The sequence below is a fragment of the Lonchura striata genome, chromosome 18 (genome assembly GCF_046129695.1).
Source record: "Lonchura striata isolate bLonStr1 chromosome 18, bLonStr1.mat, whole genome shotgun sequence".
In the NCBI taxonomy this organism is placed as follows: domain Eukaryota; kingdom Metazoa; phylum Chordata; class Aves; order Passeriformes; family Estrildidae; genus Lonchura; species Lonchura striata.
In genome coordinates this window covers 14,126,903-14,146,842 of record NC_134620.1, presented here as the reverse complement: position 1 = coordinate 14,146,842, position 19,940 = coordinate 14,126,903, and positions in this window count along the sequence as shown.

Sequence of the window (19,940 nt, the reverse complement as noted above, 5' to 3'; positions counted from 1 at the left end):
ATATTCTCTGCTCTGGAAGGGTGAGGGCACATCTGTGCTGCCTCTGCCCAACAGCCTGGCTCCTGACCCACTGAGGCTGAGCAGCAAATGGGAACAGTGCAGAGATTTGGAGATTTACCAGGGACAAAGAATGGAGTTCTGGATTTCTGAGTGTGTTTTATTAGAGGGAATAAAGAATTGGACCTGTTTTGGAGGATGGCTTGGAAACTCATTTTATCCTAAATAAGTCTTTGTAGTCATCAAAATTTGGGTGACGGCACAAAGCTAGATATGATCTTGCTGAAAGCTTCCTTCATTCATGCCCAGTGATTTCCAACCATAAACACACGTGGTTTACATTATGAAAACATGGTTTGTTTTGGGCTTTTTTTTTTTTATGTGGAGTAGCTTTCATTGTAGACTAAATTCCCTTCCAACCACTGGTACTATTGAGTTACACTGACAATGGGATTCTTTTATGGTGGGGTTGTGGAAATTATTTTATAGATTACCTATCACTGCTTTCAATAGCAGACAGCTTTAGTTAATGTAGTGGAACTGGGATTTTTCTCCTTGATGTCTGCACTTTGTAGCCTTTTGTTCCATGTGCAAGAGGTGGAAAGTAATAGAGAGGAGTGCATCGACCAGCAGAACGTTACAGTCAGCTGTGGCTCCGAATGTGGTTGAAGGAATAAACAGGAATGTCAGCTAATTTAATATGGGCTGGCTTCCACTGGCTTCTGGGGGAGAGGTTCTTGGGGATTACATTATGTCTGCACTTAAATCTCTGATTGTGACTGGAGTATGTGGGAATTGAGGAACTTGAACAGAGCAGAACTCTTAAATTTGGGGTTTCAACAGAGCGAGGCTCTGCCATGAGAATTTGTTTCCCATCTCTCTCCCGTTCTCAGAATTATGCCTCTTGGATTTGTACATGTTGGAATTTCGTTTTTGGCCAGAAAGCCTTTTGCATACATCAGGAGGTTCTGCAATCTCTGCAGTGCCAGAAACCAGAGTGGGACCCACAGGAGGCAGGAGAGGAGCCGGGAGCCCTGGGGCAGGGCTGCCTGTGGGGGAAGTGGGGTTGCTCCTGACAACAGCAGCCTGCCGGGCTCCTGCTTGGCTCTCCCCCTGCTTACTTGCCTAAAATACTCATTTACCTCATTTCAAAGCCACTTCTCATCGTGTTATGAGTTTCCCACCTTGCCTGTGGTAGCTGCTGAGATATTTCAGGCCTGCCCTACTTGCAGCAAGCGCTGTCAGAGCTGTTTTTTCCTAGGGAGGAGTTAAACACTGTTTTTTTCTAAGGTAAAAAGTCTCTCCTTGCAGTGCAGGTCCTCGCTGGGTGGGGCTGCTGTGGCTGGAGCTCCTCCTGTGCTGCCCAGCCCCGTGGGCTTCTCATCCCAGCGTGGGGATGTCCAGGGCAGGGCTGTGAGGATGCTCAGGCAGGTGGAATATTCAGGCAGGTTTCTGGCCAGGTTTTTTTATCTCCAAAAGCCAGAACACATCATTAATGTAAGAGTGCTGAAAGGAAAACCCAGAGGTTTTGATTGTTGGGTGCAGAGCAGGATTTCAGTGCCTGAGGACAAAAGCAAAATAATCTACAGAGACAACCTGTCAGATTTTTGGGTCCTCCCCTTCTGCATCAGCACCAGGACAGCACTGCAAACACAAGTGGGAATCGAGCAGAGTTGCTGGAGCACCCAGGGTTGTGCTGGCTCACTGTGGCAGGCACATTCTTCTCTCAGGATTTTTCATAGAGAAGAAAGAGAAAACAATTTCTATTTCTGCTCCTTGTTTTTCCCATGTGGAATGTGTTTGGAGAATTGTTTCCCTGGGGTGATTGCTTGGTTGGATTCTGGTGAGGATTGTTTGAGCCTGATGGCCAATCCAACCCACCTGGGGCTGGGCTCAGAGAGGGGCACGAGTTGGGAGTGAGTCAGATATGGGAGTTAGAACAAGTAGGTTTATAGTTTTACTCTCCTTTAAATAGTATATTAATGTATTATAGTATAGTTATAATACAGAAATCATTCATCCTTCTGAGCTGGAGTCAGACATCAGCATTTCTTCCCCCTGGGTTCCCCTGCATTTACAAATGCTCACAGCACTGGGATTTTCCTGCAAGGACAGGGTTCACCTCTTCAGAGAGCAATGCGTGGCTTCCTCCTCTCCTGAAGTAAATTGCTTAAAGAGTACAGATTTTTTTCCCCTTATTTTCTTTATACTCCAGTGGGTTTTCAGATGAGATGTCAGGTGATTTTCATGGTTCAACAGTGACCCAGCCCAGTATAAATACCCATTTTATGGGACAGCACATAGTTTTCAGTAGGAGAAAGGTGTTTAACATGGAAACCTTTGCAAGCTCTGAGGAGCTGGTTTAAGAGGAATCAATCTCAGCCTGGCTCTCCCCTCTCTGAGGTTGCCTCCAGCCTCTCTTGCTGCCTATGGCAAAACCACTCTGGGTTGCTCCTGTCAGCTCACAGCACCTGTGCTCCATCTCTCTGCCTGAAACACTGACATGCTGAAATGCTGTTTAGCTCCTGCTCTGTTGCCTAAACCCAAGAAATCCACAGGAGAAAAGAGCACTCAGGGATCTGAGCATTTGGTTCCAGAGCTCAGTGGTCTCCTCTGAAGGTTTGCCCTGCAGTTAGCAGTGAGTAACCAGTGGCCACTGGATAAAATCCCTTGTGCAGTAAGACTCAAAAATATTGAAAGATGCCACCTGATGAACAGATTGCCTGCCATGCCAATCTCACCATGCCAGGGGCTTCCAGCACCACCCTCCCTTGGTGCTCAGGGTGATGCTGGGTGCCAGCTCAGTGTGCTCCTGGTATGGGCCTGCTGGAACCTGAAATGCAGGGAATTCTCAGAGCTTTGGGCCTGTGAGCCAAAGCTGAGAACTAAAGCCAGGCTTTGATCTGAGACCTTGGAAAAAGCTTCCAAACCAAGGTGCTGGAAGTGAGAATGTGGATTTACAGTGTGCATTTATACTTCTGTGAATGTGTCCCATGCAAAACCAGGACAATAGCTTAAAGCAGGGACACATTAAGAATAAGAAAGTTTGGAGGTTTAGAGTTTAAGATATAGAAAAAGTAGTTACAGAGGTAAACAAGAAGTTTAGATTTCAGGACTGTAGGTTTGTGTGCCATAACATGGTTAGCTAAGAAAACTTAACACTGTAGCATGAGTCCATAAGACAAAATATTTAAGGATCAAGTCAAAACATAAATATCTTTGTTAGCAGTGCTTTATTGGTCAATAACTCATTAAGTGGTCTTGTGACTTTCTGAACCACACTGCAAAGATGTGAGCTGAACTCTCCCTATCTATACAGAAGATAAGAAAAACAAATTGCATCATCTAAACAGCTCAGAGGTCCCATCTCCAACTCATTCCAATTTCCTTCCAAAGTGCCCAGAATGACCCCTCCTGCACTGCTGCCTTGCTATGTGTCATCCAGGCACAAGATGTCTCTGTGGGCTCTCCAGAAATTTTAGATTTAAAAGAAAAACCCCAAAACCAACAAGACAGATCTGTAGCTCAAGCTGTGTGGGAAAGCTGTCAGCTTGTGTTTGTGTTTTTGTTTGTTTTCTGTAAGGAATCTTTCCTGTGCTAAATAGGCTGATGTGTTGGGGTTTGCACCTTCCCCTCTGCCCCAGCAAAGGAGACACCCAGGGAAGGAGGGAAGTGAAGAACCTGCAGGAATTGGGATTCCAGGGGGAGTGTGGGATGGAGGCACTCAGGGTAGATAATAAAGCATTTCATCCTCTAATTTCTGTATTGAGAGACATGTTCCAATTGCGTGAGCATTTAGGACATCAATAAACACCATCTTCATTGTAGCTGAATTGATAAAACTGCTGGAAACTCAAGGTCTGATGTCTCCTAGCCTCTGAATGCTTGATTTGCACCCTATAATTTTAATTAAGAAATAATTCTGGGTTTAATATTCTTCAGAGATTTACTTTTTAAATAATAAATCAGTAGGGCTTCTTTCTAACCTTAAAAAAAAAAAAAATTGCCACAATCGTGTGTTGCACCCAAGCATTCAGTAATGCCCAAGGAAAGATTGCAGAAGCATTAACTTGTGAGCTGGTGTTTGAGCCCTGGGTCTCAGATAAATATCTTTATTTTCTGGGTTTGGCAATGGCCCTCTGCTGTTTCTGGCTGCTACAGCCACGTTAATGAGCTCTGTTCAGCCACGCTCAGTGGAGCAGGGCAGAGTTTTGCACGGGCACAAAGCAGCTTGGGAAGTCACTGACTCTCACCTGGGCTGCCAAAAATGGATTTCCTTGTACAAAAATGTACAAACCCCCAAATTTCTGGCTGTTAAACCCCGATGTTCCCAGCACAAGCAGAGGAAGCCCACCAGCCTTGCCCAAATAACTCCATTCCACCGTGCCCAACCAAAGTCAGTAGCTCTGCAGGACCCTCCCTTATCCTGAGATGTTATGTCAGGTTTGATTGAAAAATACAGATTTCTGCTGCTCAAAACCCCACCAAGGATGGAGTGAGTGCATCTCCACGTGAAGTCTGTTCAGGCTGGCTGCAGGTTCTCTTGCAGGGTGATGGTTTTTAGAGCACAGCATGGAATTTTGATGCAGTAGAAAAACTATAATGATAACGTGAGTAATTGTGATAGACTGTGCTGGAAAAATAATCTCCTTGTGAGCAAAGCACATGCTAACCCAAAGATGAACACTTAATTCAGCTGTCCACTGCCATCCTGATACTGCTGATTTAGCCTTGCTTTACAAGCAACGCTTTATTTTGTAATCACAGTGTTTCAGTAAATCTGCAAACAATGCTTGCCCTCCTACCAAGTGGAAGCAGGGAAATTATTCTTAAAATCACTTTCCGAGGTGGGATCTGAGGATGTACAATACCCCACTGACACAAATTGCTCCTCTGGGGCCGAAGAGAGTAAATAAGATAAAAGGAAAATGACTTTGTGGTGTTAAATTCTTAATCCTTTATCTTTCCTTGGGATTCCACCTAATACTCTTGCAATTAAGAGATTGTTGATGACTTAATTTGCTCTCATGTCTCCACTCTTCCTTTACAACCTGTCAATAGCAGGATTGATAACATTTCCTCCTGTGTGGTGGGATTTGATGGCAATCAGAAAAACCCTGTGAGGAGCAGCTCTGACAATCCAGCTGGTTCTATGAGCTGCAAATCCAGAGGCACAAAGGCCCCTTCCCACCCCAAAACCAGGCTGTGAGCTGGGACAGGCAGTGTGGGGCACGGGGCTCACAGGAGGGGAGGATGTGTTTGAAAACTGCCCGGGATGTGCTCAGGGCACCAGCAGACAAGCCAGGAGCAGGAATTCCTCCCTCTCTTGGAAATGGTTCAGGTGGCAAAAGTACCAAGTTCTGAATAAAAAAATGTTTCTATATTTTATACAACACTCAGAGTATTCACCCATCATCAGGCTTCGTATTTGCCTTGAAGGTTCTTCTCTATCCCTGACCTTTGTGTGGTTGAGGCAAGTTCTATAAACCAGAAAAACTGCATGGGCTGGGAAATAAGCTAATCTTTAATAAGCTTAATAGACTTAGTCAGGGATAAATTCTTCAGCCACAAAGAGACAAAGCCAAAGCCTCTTGGAAATGTTTATGAAATTTATCTCGCTAAATTGTGAAAGCGCGATTGTATGTGGTAATGACTGTGCTCTTGGTTTTAAGAGAGTTTTAAAATGCAAAAAAAAAAAACTTTTGTGGTGATTCAGCTATATAAAATATAGGGCTATATAAAATATATATAATATCAAATAAGCATAAATGAAAATATAGTTTAACAGCATAGCTGAAAATAAAGCTTCAGATCAGTTCATGCATCTGTGGGAAAGGATCAGAGTCAGGGCTGGGCTCGTTATGGGCACTTCTCTGTGCCTGTTCAGAAGCTTATTCAGCCTTAAATGCAGAATATTTGTGCCCTAATCAAATGTACTCCTCAATGCAATTTTGCACTTTGCCTGTTTCACAGCTACTTCTGTTGAACACCAAAGATTTCTGTCACAGACGTCCTGGGAATTGGGGAAAATGCTGGCAGGGAAGCTTGGATGAGAGTGGGCAGCCTTGTGCAGGTGCCCAGAGCTCTGTCCCACCTGCCAGGGCCCTGCAGGGCTGGGGGAAGGTTAGGAACTGATTCACTGGATTGTAAATGAAGAAATGCAGTGTTTTATTGCTAATCAATAGCATTTAGGGCAATAAACGTTTCAGAGTCACTCATGTCCAGTTGATTTAATGAAGCAGAGGATGTTCCTTGTTTGGAGGTGCTTTGTGCAGTCCTTCCTCTGTGTTCTGCTACAGACACTTTGTATAATCAGAGTTTATAGCAATTTCTGAAGCTTGCAGCACAAGTGTTTCCTTTGAGTGCTTGGAGAGACCTGTGGGAGCCCAGCACATCCCCCTGGCTGCCTTCAGACCTTGGCACGAGGTCAAAAACACCTGTGGCTTCCGTTTTAGCCCGTGGAAAAAGCTGCCAATTTTGTATCAGGAATTACAGACCACAAGGGTTTGTGTAGTTTGGTATTTGAATTAACACAGGGTGAAAAAGCAGAATTTTGGGGTTTTTAGAATGGGGTTCAAGGGGAAAAGTTGGAGGGATTTGGGCATGTCCTGACCTTCTTCTCCTTCTCCTTGCCCTCCATGCCTTGCTGTGCTGGTGACACTTTTCTGCTGGTGAAGGGTTTCCCTGCCACACACCACTGATCCCTGCTGCCAGCAGTGAGTGTCTGTACATCGGGGTAATTTTAAGTTTTGCTCCCATAATGAATGGAAATTGAATCAATCTCTTCTGGGACTCACTCCAAGATTAGACATTAAAGCAGGATTTTTACACACACCCTACACAGGCTCCAGCAGTAAGCATAACTTCAGTTAATATTCCTAACAGCTACATTTTCTCCTCAAAAACGAGCTCATTAACTTGTGAAATATACAGGATTCAGGTGCTTGATAGCAAATAAAGCCTTTAAAAAATTACGTTTAACCGCAAGGGATTTTAGGAGCCTGACAAGAAACAGCTATTTCACACAGAGCTTTTTTTGAGGCGCTCTAGAGCAAGTTCAGAATTCTAATTTTGGAGTTAAAAAATTTTCAAGGTTGCTCCTCGGAGGAGACAGGAGGAGAATGTGCTGCTTGGAGGACCAAAATCCTCTACTGCCAGTCAGAAAATGCCATGACTGCCTCCAGACCCAAGGCAAAATTATATCTTCAACAAGACAGGGAACTTGGAAGGATTTTTATTTTTAAGTGAATAAAACCAGAACGGAAGAGCCGAAAGATTCCCCAAAGTTTAACCCCCAGTTACTTCAGCACCTGAGGAAGTTGTTTTTTATGGAGCTTAGTGAGATGTGGTGAGGAAAGGCAGAAATGCAGGAGGTGGGAAGGGAAAGCTCATCCTTCTCTGTGGGATGTGGCTGAGGCACAGGTGTCAAAATGAGGTGTGGGCAGTGGGAATATGGGATCTCCTGAAGGTTTGAAGGATTAAAGGGAACTAAGACCCATTTCCATATTGTGTAATCCCTCTATAAAACCAGGTATTGATTTATTGCTTCATTCTTCAACGCTCTGCTGTCTGACAAACACACTCAGAAACACAAACACACTTTTCAGCCCCAGTTCATGGCTCAGGCTCTGCCCTCTCACATCCCATGGCCAGGTTTTACCAGACCAGGCTGCTCCCAGCCCTGTGCCCCTGGCTGGGACATTTCCAGGGATATAGAGCTGCTCTGGGCCCCCTGTGCCAGGGCTGCCCACCCTCTGCCCCAGAGCTCTGGCTGCAGCCTGTCTCCTGCTCCCTCAAATGTCTGTTTTCACCTTGGCCCTTTCACAGGAGGGGACTCATCCTGTTTTTCAGGTGGACACCAGCCAAGCAAAGGGCTCATTTTTCTGCTGAAATGTTCTTGCCATGGCGTGGTTCAAGTCTGGGGTGCCACGCTCACAGATGTCCTATTTCACAGGTTCTTTCTGCTGCCACCTCCATTTTCACCAACATTCAGCTGTTTCATCTCTTCTAAAACAACTACAATTTTCCTGTTTTGTCCTCGAGAAGTACTTTCTTTAGTATGCAGGGATAAACAGAAAAAAGGTATCTTAAGTACAGCATTGTTTCCTATCAGGAACACAGATCATGTGAAAATAACCTTTAAGAAGAGCCTGGAGGGAAGAATTTTTTTTTTATGGAACAAGATACTTCACTGTCACTGAAGCTCTAGCACTGCCCTAAACTGCTACTCGTTTGAATTAATACTCTTAAAAAACAAGCCTCAGTCCAGCAGACCCCAAGAACCTGCTGCATTCCTTCCCTCCTCACTGCTTGTGAGGGCAGAGCTCCTTTGTGGAGACTTTTACAGCAAATATCACAGATTAATAGAGGTGAAAGAGCTCTGGTTCATTATCTATCCCTGACTTGATATTTATTAGCCAAAACCAATTAGTGCTGGGGTTCCTTTACGGGGCTGTGACTGCAGGAGCTGGGGCAAATGGTAATTAAGGAGCTGAGATGTCTCCTCTCACCTCGGAGCTGGGCTTTAACCTGACACCAGGCTGATGGATGAGCACTGGCGTGGTCTCGGAGCTCTCTTGGTGCTGTGGGTGCTCACACGTGTCACCAGGCTGGGTGACAGGCAGGACACGCTGCTGCTGGCACAGCCCATCTGTCTGGCGTGACACGAGTGTCCCCTGCACGCCAGCCCTGCTCTCACCCATCTCCTCCAATTTCCTCATCTGCTGCTGCTGCCGTGCACATCTACAGCTCAGTTTGGACCAGGAACTTGCAGCTCAAGTATATTAATTTTAAGAGTAGGCAGAGGCCTGTAGGTTTAGGTAATAGGTGGGTGTGGTGGGTATATTTCTTTTTCTCTCAAGATTTTTTCATGGAAGAGCACAGAGAGAAGGAAGAGAAAACAATTTCTATTTATACTTCTTGTTTTTCCCATGTAGAATGTGTTCAGAAAATTGTTTACCTGAGGTAATTACTTGACTGGATTCTGGTGAGGATTGTTAGAGCCTGGTGGCCAATCCAACCCACCTGGGGCTGGGCTCTCAGACAAGGGCACGAGTTGGGAGTGAGTCAGATATAGGAGTTAGACAAAGTAGGTTTGTAGTTTTAGTATCTCCTTTAAATAGTATATGAACGTATTATAGTATAGTTATTATAAAAGAAATCATTCAACCTTCTGAGCTGGAGTCAGACATCAGCATTTCTTCCCACCAGGCTAAGTAAATAGGTAATTTATTTTAAATTTTCATTTAAAATAGGTGGGTATTTATCTTTTTTACCTATTTACAAATATGTAAAATTACCTATTTGCAAGTAGGTAAACTGAGGCACAGGGTCATGATCTCCAAAATAAGCTGTTTAAGCAGACTGGGCCTTTGAAATGAGCAATGTTGGCTGGATCTGAGCCCCAGGGGCAAAGCAGCACCTGCAGGAGGATTTTCCCAAAAAAGTGATTTTCCTCCCTGCCTCACGTTGGGCTTCTGCAACCAAAAAAGGCCAAGAGGGGCCCCACGGGTTTCCCTCACCAGGGAGAGGCTTGCCCAAGGTAAGGCAGGAAGGTTTCTTACCCACAGACCAACTCACAACTAATTAAAAGTGATCTGATCCTCTTGATCACACCTTCAGGGAGTTGGTCTAGGCTATTAATATAACCCAAGTGGGAATATTTTTTTGTCATGTGGCAAATTCTCACATTTCATTATTTTTCTTACCCTCAATCAAGAAGAGAAGTAATGAATGCAAATCCTAATCCTGTTCTCTCTGGATTTGTGTTTTTATTAAAGGAGCTAAAAGAGCAGATAGCCAGTTGAAATAATTGTGTTCAAATTCAACACTTCTGCAAGTAACCCTTCATGGTAGCTTTTTTTAATTTAAAGCATCTCAACTGGGAGATTGCAAACAGCTGCAGATGTTCCTCAAACTGATGAATTCAATGAAATTGGCTCTTTACCCTGCACACTTTTGATTTCCACTGCTTGGTACTCTGCAGTGTCATTTGTGCAGCCCTGGGCAGGGCCAGCACAGGCAGAACCAGCTTTGGGGTGACTTCCACACTCCTGGAGGAGAGCAAGGCTTCAGCTTTGCAGGGCTGCACGTGCAAAGGAAAACGAGTCCAGCTCCATTAACTTTTTCTGTCCCATGAATTTATTTTTTAACTTTCTTTTAAACCTCCGAACAATTTTCATTTTCTTCTTCTGCAGTTCCTAATTCTGGAGTTGCAAAATACTGAACTCCTATCCTCTCCACTGAGTAGCTGGTTTTTTTAAAAAACATTTAACAAAAGTGTAAATCCTGATGGAACAACTTACTTATGCAAGGAGAAGGAGCACTGAGTTATGTTAATGAAACCAATTGGCCATTAATGTCTCTGCCCCTCAATTTGGTATTGTTACTTCTCTATGAGGCAACATAATTTCTGTGCTCAGAAAACATTAGATTTAATTAGTGGTGGCACAGAACAGTAGCACCTTGAGTAAAAGAAATGCTAAATTGCTTCATTTCTGACAGCGAAAATCAATGCATTCTCTATTCATCCATTCTCTAGTCAATTCTACTGACTTGGAGATTGTTTCCTTATGCTTTTAAAAAGATTTACAGGACTCTGTTTAGGATTTTAATATCCCTAGCACATTAAATACATTAAAATACAGTCAGGACTGGGTCAGTTATACAGGTTTCAAAGACAAAGCATCATGATGAGTCTGTTCATCCTGTGAGTTGGGGTACTTCTCACTCTTTTTGGTAGAAATGATGCTTGTGCACCAAGTCTGCAAGGAGCTGTCTGGGAGCATGAGGGTGAGCTGGATTCTGAGTGCTGAGGCTGTTGAGGGGCTGAGGAAGGGCAGTGCTCAGCTGCCTGCTTGTCAGGCTCAGCTGGGAGACCCCAGCACTGGGAAACTCTGTGTTCCCCAGCCCAGCAGCTGAAGGAGAAGTCTGGAATGTTTGTTTCTTCTTATCTATAACATTCTCTCTCTGACCTGCTGAGGTCTGCCTTGTACAGAAGCCATGGCATCTGTCTCGAGTCTTGGGTGACTCCCAGATTATATACTCAAAATTACATGTAGTATGTTTACAGATTTGTGCCAATTCCCATCACCTATGTCAGACAGTGAATCTCTACCTTAAACCAACAGAAAAGTGTCACCATCACAGTAAGACATGGAGGGCAAGAAGAAGGTCAGGGCACACCCAAATTCTTCCATCTTGCCTCCTGAACCCCATTCTAAAAACCCCAAAATTCTACATTTCCCCGCTGTGTTAGTTCAACTACCACACTGCTCAAACCCTTGTGGTTTGTAATTGCTCACACAGAGTTGGCAGCTTTTTCCATGGGCTAAAATGGAAGCCACAGGTGTTTGTGACTTGGTGCCAAGGTCTCTGAGCCCCTGCAGGGTCTGGGGCAGCCAGAGGGATGTGCTGGGTTCCCCACCTGCTCATCCCTGCAGCTGCAAATGCTGCTCTGCAAGCTGAGCCTGGGTGAAAAGCTGATATTCAGCTCCCTGCCTGCTCCTGGCCTCGGTTCCTGAGGCCTGAAGTTGAGCTGAGTGTTTTTAGTGCCAGCTCAGCGTTTGCCCATGAGAAAAGCCCCAGGTTTAATAAGACTTTTCAGAGGTGTGAGCAGTCTGGGCTCAGAGATGGAGTTAAATGGGCCCAGTTAATGCAGGGCCTGGCAGGTTGGTTCCACCTGAAAATGCAATCCCTGCAGCAGAACGGAGCCCTCCCCTCTGCTCCATGAACCTCAGTTCTGTCCAGCACAGCCTGGAGCCAATCCATCACCCCAGACACCTCTGTCAGATGGTGCTGCTGCTTCAGCCTCACCCTCTGCAAGGTCACTGCCTGTCTCCCTCCCTATTTCCACGGCTGTTTATTGCCCCATCAGCAAGCTGGTGATTAGTTGGGATTTTCTCAAGACTTTTCTCACTCTGTGCTGACTCCTGCTCTCATTTTCCTGCACCTGAAGGGCATTCTTCCACTGCTGTGTGTTTTAATGAAGTCTCACTGGAGTGCAGCTGTTTCCCAGAGTTCAGGAGTCCAGCTGAGCCATCCTGTGACACTGCAGGAACTCATAAACACCAGAAACCTGAGTACTCAGGGACAGCCTTCTGCTGCCCTGATTTTTAAAGGTGTTAAGTTTTCTTTTATAGTTCTTTTGAAAGTTTTAAAGTTCTTTTAAAAGTTTCCCATGCCTTCTGATATTTACATATTTCTACTGGAGTTCTCACTCACTGCTCATGTAAATAATGATTGTTTTGCATTCTTTGTGGAAGGAGAGAATTGATGGGCTGTTGGTTTGACCAGTGTGGTTGGAGAGATGGTAATTCCATCCTCCAATCCACAGTCACTTTTGGAACTCTATATATTGTAAGGTCAGAAATAAATTTGCTCTTTTTCTCTTTTGAACTCGCCAAGCTCCTGTGTACTCATTTCATGTCCAATAGCAACAGGCCTTCCAGTCCCTAATGATTTTATTTTGCCATTTTCACTTTCTCCCTTTGGTTTGTTTTTTGAGGTGGCAAGTTCTCAAGAGAAGGGACATCCGGAAACATCAGTCTTTGTGTGTTAGTCTGCAATAGCTGATAAAAAAGGAACAACTTTCTGAAATCTCCAGAGCTTGTCACACAAGTTTTGCAATTTGGAAAGCCTTGATGTGTTTCTTTTGGCTGTCAGTCAGCAGAGAGGCAGATCCTGAGGAGCAGAGCCCCCAAGTAGGACACTGTCCCTGCTGTGGCCCCCAGGACACCACACCAGCTCACCCTCATTAGTGCAATTAACTGAAATCGATGGAGATCTCTGAATCTGCAGCCAGCCAGCCAAATTCTCCTCTTTGTGACTGGCTCATGGAACTAATCCTGGAGCAAGCAGAACCTGTGGGAAGTACCAGGCAGCTCTGTGGCCCCTCTCACCTTCGTGCTTGAAACTGGTAGAAAACAAGGGATGGCTTTTTGAAACAGCAATGGAGTGTTTGCAAGTGCTGGGGTAGGAAGTGGCTGGAATTGGGCATTTTGCTGTGCTTGCTCCAGGATTAGTGCAGAAACTTGCTGAGGAACTGTACAGATGTTCACTTTGGCAAGGTTCTGGTGTGGCTGGACAGGAATTGTACCTTCACAAATGAAGGCAAGAGCTCAGGCTGCCTTGAGGCTCTTCCAACACTCTAAATATTTCTATTCCTCGAGTCACTGTGCTTGATCCTGCAAGGGTGAGGAATACACTGCTGGTCCAGGGAACAGCCCTGCTCTGAGTTCATGTCTGTGTAAAAAATTAATTTACAGTAACAGGCTGTTACCTGTTGCTTTTGCAAAGTTTTGCTGAGTTTTAATCTAATTGCTAATACAGCATTAAGTGCTTTTTGTTCATCATTACAGACTTCCCTTTAGGGCCTGTGGATCTTTGTAGGACAAGAACAGGATTTAGTTTTAAGCACCAGACTGAGACATGATGAAAGCAAGAAGCAAAGGCTGAGACCTTAATTAAAAGAGAGTTCTATTTCAGAGAGTTATTGAAGAAGAAGGAGGTGCTAGGGGCTAGAGAGGAGCTCTAAATGTTTCTCAAAGCCCATTTGTACAGAAAAAGAGGCAGTGCACCAGCTCTGTTATCCACCTTTGCCATGGGAGTGTTTGTGAAAGGCAAACTTCAAACGGGCTCAGCACCAGGAGCAGCCTGGCCGAGGGTGCTGGGCACATCCAGGAGCAGGGATGAAGGAAGGAATGCTGGCAGCTGGCAGCACAGAGCCTCCTCTGAAGTTTGCTCATGCTTGTTGACCTTGCTGGAGTTTGCTGCACTTTGTCATCCTCTTGATTTCTGTGTGAGTTCTGGTGCTCAGCCCTTGCTGTGAGGAGCTTTTCATTTATTCCCTGCTGGAATTCACCCGTGCCTGGTGCTTGTCCCAGACTCCAGCACCACATCCTGCAAAGGTGAGGAAGCAGTCAGGCTCCTTGGAGAGGGAGCAAAGTAGGCCAAGCTGCTCAGAGCTGAACAAAAGCTCAGGTTGATGTGGTTTACAAAAAGAACCCTCAAGATTTAGGGTGTTTTCATTACTTCTCATTTATCTGTGTTGTGTCAGGTATTTTCCCTGCTACATGGCTCAGAATTAGCTGTATGGATCAGAATTAGACATATGGATCAGAATTAGCTCCTTCCAATCTAATTTCTAGTAACAGGTATATTTTATAATCCATAAATCTATAAAGTCTTTTCATTAGCAAGCAAATGTTGTGGCAGGTGGTCTCTGGGAATGAAAGCAGCAATGTTATTCCTCCTGTGGACATCTCCCTGCCATGCTTTCATTCTTCCTGAGGCCATCAGCATCTTCTGAACTCAAGCATCCTCTCAGGTGTGTTGTGGACCTGTCAGGGACTCGGGGATCCTGGCAGGACAGGACCAGAAATCACTTTTTGCCCCATCCCACGAGATGCTGCAGATCCCACACTCAGAACAAGCCCTGGGACCTCTGCAGCTCTTGTGTGTGATCCCCTGGCTGGTTTTCCCCCTAAACCCGACCTGTGACTGGGAAAAATGCTGTTTTCTTACTTTGGGGGATTATCTGCTGAGCTATCACTGCTTCTCCCTGCAGCTCTCTTGAGAGGAACTGAATTAAATATGATAAGAATTGATGAAGTGAAGTGGAAAACCCCTCCAGGCTATCAGTTACTCATTCAGAGGAGCAGAGGGAAGCAGTGGCCATGCCCTGCTCCTGTTTTATCACATCCTTGATGCTTTGGGACAGCTCTGGGGATGCCATCTCATTTCAGAGCTGGGCTGGGTGCTTTATTCTCATTAGATCACATCACTTCTGGAAACTTCTAAGAATTTATTTTTGTGCCAGATCTTTGGATTCTTTTTTTTCTAGAAATTTTCTAACAGCCCTTAACAGCAGAATAATTTATATATACTGTGTGCACAAATATAATATATACACAAAGGAGGCTCAGAGAGGATTGGATTTCCCACATCAATTACTGACTCATTTGGATTTTTGCACAGCTTGTTCTAAAGAAGGCAGTAGTGGTTTGTGTTTGGGTTTTTGTTTTGGTTTTTTTTGTGCCTGATTTGGCTTTTCCTTGTTATTTATGAAGGCTTTGGGATATATTTTCCCATTTTTGATTCAGCATACCAAGACTCTGGTGGTTGATCAAAGGAAATACCTTCAGGCTAATTGTTGTCCACTTAAGCGATATATAAAAAATCATTAATAAATAAGATTAGGAGAGAATAAAGCTTCAAGCTTCTTGGCAAGATTGTGAGAAAAAGCCACCTGAGGCTGGTAGCTGGCACTGGGGTTCCACAGGAGTTAAAAATACACCCCTAAAGCCCTCAGAATAATTTCATTTGGAGTAAATGGATTTCTTTCTAGACTTAGTCAAAGCAATTACATTCAACTAGATGCTGTATTATGGCATTGCATTTATCATCATTTAAGCACTGCAAAGTGCTAAAGAACCCAAACTTATCTTGATTCCTGTGCTGGCAGTCTGGTGGCCAGGCTGACTCTGCATTCCCCCCTCTGCTCCCTGTAGGAAGAAACGTGAGGTTCTGGCAGAATTTGAAATGCTGCCCCAAATGGAGCAAAGAATTAGCAGACCTAGGTTGATACGGGGTTTATTTACAAATCAAGTTTCTAACTTACATTTGTTGGGTTTTGGGGTTTTTTTCCACCTGATATTAGCAGAACATGAGTTCACACAAAGCCTTTCTTCCTGTACTTGGCTATTTACAGCTTTTCCATATGCTTCACCTTCAGTAGGATTTTTTTTCCTGCATCATAATCTGCCCTTTATTTTATTTATTGTGTAATTTTGTGAAAAGAAAATCCCTTTGCCTCCATATTACAGAAGAGGGCCTCCATCTACATCCCTCAGAAGCAGGATGCTGCCTGAGCCCTGGCCATGGCAGCAGCTAAGAATTCACTCTTAATTTTCTGAGGTGCTTGACCGCTCTCAGATCTCCTTTTTTTGAAAGCGAGTTGAGAAACATCAATGTAGGATCTAGATCAAAACCAATTAGAAACTGCAGTGATTTTAGGACAGTAGAGAATACGCTCTGAGCTGTTCAAAACTCTTCCAAAGCAGTGTTCCTAGGTATTGAATATGAATTTTCTCACTCCTAACGAGAGGTGGGGCAGGGAAAGGTGGAAGGGCAGGTTTGCCAGAGAGCTCCTGCACCTTCATCCTGCTGGGGATCCCAGGGTCTGGGACAGCTTTGCTTTGTTTCTGTGAGGATCCAAACAAAGCCAGGGACCTCATAAAACGGGAAAGCTGGACAGGACAGAGCACACTTGGAACCAATATGGTTAATGCTACGTTCTCTGTTTATTTGAGAGAAGATGGCAGGTTTTATACACTTCCATATAGTTTACAGCTTACAAGGCACTCTCATTGGCAAGCTAACGTTGTTTGTCTTTGCCTTAAGCTGGTCAGGCTTTTCACAGTGCAGCTCTGCCCTAATTCACACTCGGATAGCTCATTACTTTGTAGTTACCTTAACAAAATTTCTAACTGCGCCACATTAAATTCCCATTGCATCAAAGGCTCCTGGGCCACACCAAGGCCGCTCACCAGGGCCTGGTCTGAGGGGCAGCTCAATTCTCAGACATAAATCATGTCCTCTCTCTCAGAAATTCTGGTACATCCAAAGCCTTCCCATCCTTCTGTTCAGCCCAGCTGTGGCAGCAGGGTGGATGTTTGCCCTGTCCCACAGGTTTCCCACATCCAGGATTTCCTGCTGGCACCTGGGCATGGAGCCTGTGCCAGGCAGCCCAGGGCGGGCACTTCACTGCTGATGGTTGTAAAATACGCCAATCACTTGGTTTTTAAAATTTTTAAAGTTTAATAATAATAAAATTGTTATAAAAATAATCATCCAATTAGAGTAATAAAATTTAGAGTTAGGACAATTACAAGGCAATAAAAAGCAAAGAATTAGAGATGTCTGGAAGCTCTCAGACACTAAGTCACAAAAAGCATCCCTTGTGAACAAAGGAATAACCTTAAAAGCAACAGCCTGTTGTATATTCATATATGTCATACATGGTGCATCAATTCCTTGCAAATTAAGAACTTTTATGGTTTTTGTCAAGTTCTCCTTAATCTTGGTAGTTCCAAAAAGACAGAGAAGGTGGAAGAATGTTTTTTTCTGATAAGGAGGCTGTAATTTTTTTATGGGCCCCCTTTGCTGCCATCTCTGTGTCAAGTTTCTTGATTATCTCATCTTCCTGCTTGTAACAAATCCTATATCGCAGAGGTTCTATTTTAACATTATGTTGTAGCCTAAAACTACATTTAACACACTATGTAAGAGAATTAATACAGCATCGCTTTCTACCATCACACATATAATATTCATTGCAACATTTGCAAAGAGCCCATCATAAAATATGCATTTTTCACACAGTGATGTGAGGAAGATGAATCTGGCAAAACTCAGGCTGCAGGTTGTGAATGGTGCCTTCCAAACCGGCTGGGTCTGGCCTCTCCCTGCTGGGTTCTGTGCTCCTGGGTTTATTCATATTGCTGGGTCTTGTTAAAGACAATGCCCCGAGGGTGCTGAGGTCTTGTTTGACTGCAGAGCTAAAATGTGACATTCCAGAATCCCCTCTCCATTGTACCTAATTAAGGAAGCTCATTAACCCTCTCTGTGGATGGATTGAGGGGATGTCTTGCTAATGCGTTTTCTGGTAGAACAGCAAATTTACCTGACCCCTGGGATTAGGTGCCGTGTTAAAGGAGTACACTGCCAGCTTGTGGCAGTGACATTTCCTTTTTTTGTCCATTCTCTCTGAGAAACTTCTCTGCATTCAACCAATTTCTCTCTTCTCTTGCCCTGCCTTAGGAGCCCTGCCAGTTCAAAAGCTGGGAAATCAGTCAGCTCATCTCATGCAAGTTTTTGGGTTCAAAGGGATAAGGATCTGCTGGGTGATAGGGAGATAAAATTCCAGCTCATTTCCCTCAGCTGACCATGCAGAGACAACTGTACCAACAAATCCAGCACAATGCTGGACATAATTCTTCTTTCACATCATCTCTGTGCCATGGAAATTTTGAAAGGAGCGTGTAGCAGGCTGGTCTGTGCTACACCAGTGCCTCTTCTATATTTAGGAAGTGATGTGCTGTTCCATTTGTCAGGAAAGCAATGATCTGAGAGTTCTCACATCCAGATCTCCAGATCTGCAGTCTGGGGCCTGCTGGAGACAATCTTGGCCAGGGATGGGATGCTGCAGGACGTGCTGCTGGGCAGAGCAGAGCCTGCAGGGCTGCTGGAGACAATCTGGCCAGGGATGGGATGCTGCAGGATATGCTGCTGGGCAGGAGCAGAGCCTGCAGGGCTGCTGCCTCCCCCAGCACCAACCCACGGCTCCAGCCTGACTTGCAGCCCTGTGCTGAGGCTGCTGCAGCTCTTCAGCAGCAGCTGTGCCAGGAACCTGCTGCAGCAAAGCAGGCAGGACTCATGCAGGAAATTTTTTGTTTACAGAACTCATTTTTGCATGGTTTTTACAGTTTTTGTGTGTAGCTCCAATTGGCTAGTGGTTTCCTTGCTACTCAGTCCATTGGCTAGTAACTGGCATTTTATTTAAATGCTCTTGCATAACCACAAGTGCCAGCAGTGTTGCAGGAGCAACAACGGCACATGAATTACCCAATTAACCAAGGCACCTGGGAGTATAAAAGTACTTAGGGGACCCTCTCATTGAGCTGGACAAGGGAGGGAAAAAGTCACCTTAGCTATCAGAGTCAGGTACTGAGTGATTATATGTAAGGGAAATATGAAGACTGCTATTCAGATGAAACCATTCCCCTGTGGCCTTTAAATCTATGGCCTTTAAATCATTTTCTTGCATGCACTGAGCTATTCTGAGGCACATAACTTGTGCAAAGTCCTCTTAAACGATCAGAAAACACCAGTGAATTTTTTTTTTCTATTGCTCCTGCCTATTTACCGTGCAAAGGACCAGTCCATCAGGGCAGGGAGGATGCCAGGGCAGCTCTGTGCACCACAGCAGGCTTGCAGGAGAATGCTCCTCTTACACAGAGAGGTTTGGATTTCTCTGTACCTGCCCATTTTCCCAGGTGGAATGAGGTCAAGCTAGAGTTGGCTTGTTCAACAGCTTTGCTGTACTTGGATTTTCCTTTTGTTGAACAGAACTTACTTTTAGTAGAGGAAATAGTGTGTATTGAAAAAAAACTGTATTAAAAACTGCATTAAAACCACACCTTTCACAAGAAAAGCTCTGCTAATCCAGGTTGTCCTGTGCATTTGCAAACTGGACTAATTAGAGTGTGTTATTTTTCTGGCTAACATAAGGTGTGCCTCAAACTTATATAGCATCAGTGAACTTAAATTCCCTCAAGATTCTGCCCTCTGCAAGACTCCTGGGAAAGCCAGGCTTACTTGGCTGGTGTATAAAACCTAAAGCATCCTAATTACCTAATTTACAAATAAATCAGGGCTGACGTATTGATGCACCATGAGGTTAATTGCTCTTCTTGCTCAATTAGTAGGAAACTTTATGCTCTTTATTGCATTAAAGTAAGCCATTATCACTTTGAATTTTTATATCTGAGGTTCAGTAGTGACAAAACTTTTATCTTAACTCTGCAAACCTTAATTGGTTTCTATCTGAATGCCCATTTCATCCCTGAAGCCCAGCTCTCAGTATCTTGTCCATCAATATTTGCTCTGGGATTCCACCGTGGAATTTGTCAGCAGGATTTATGGGCACTTTCTGCATGTCCTGCTTCACTTCTTTTTGGAAGCTTTCATCTTCTACAAATTCATCCTTTTGACAAGTTGCTGGCTTAGTTGGCTGTGAAAAGGTGATTTTTACTCACTAGATCAGAGCTTATTAAAGATCTTTTTCTAGCATCTGTCAGGCTCTCACTTCTTCCAGAATTTGGGTGTTTCATGGAAAACCTATTTTATTTTTTATTTCATTTTTGTTGTGATTAGTCACAGAT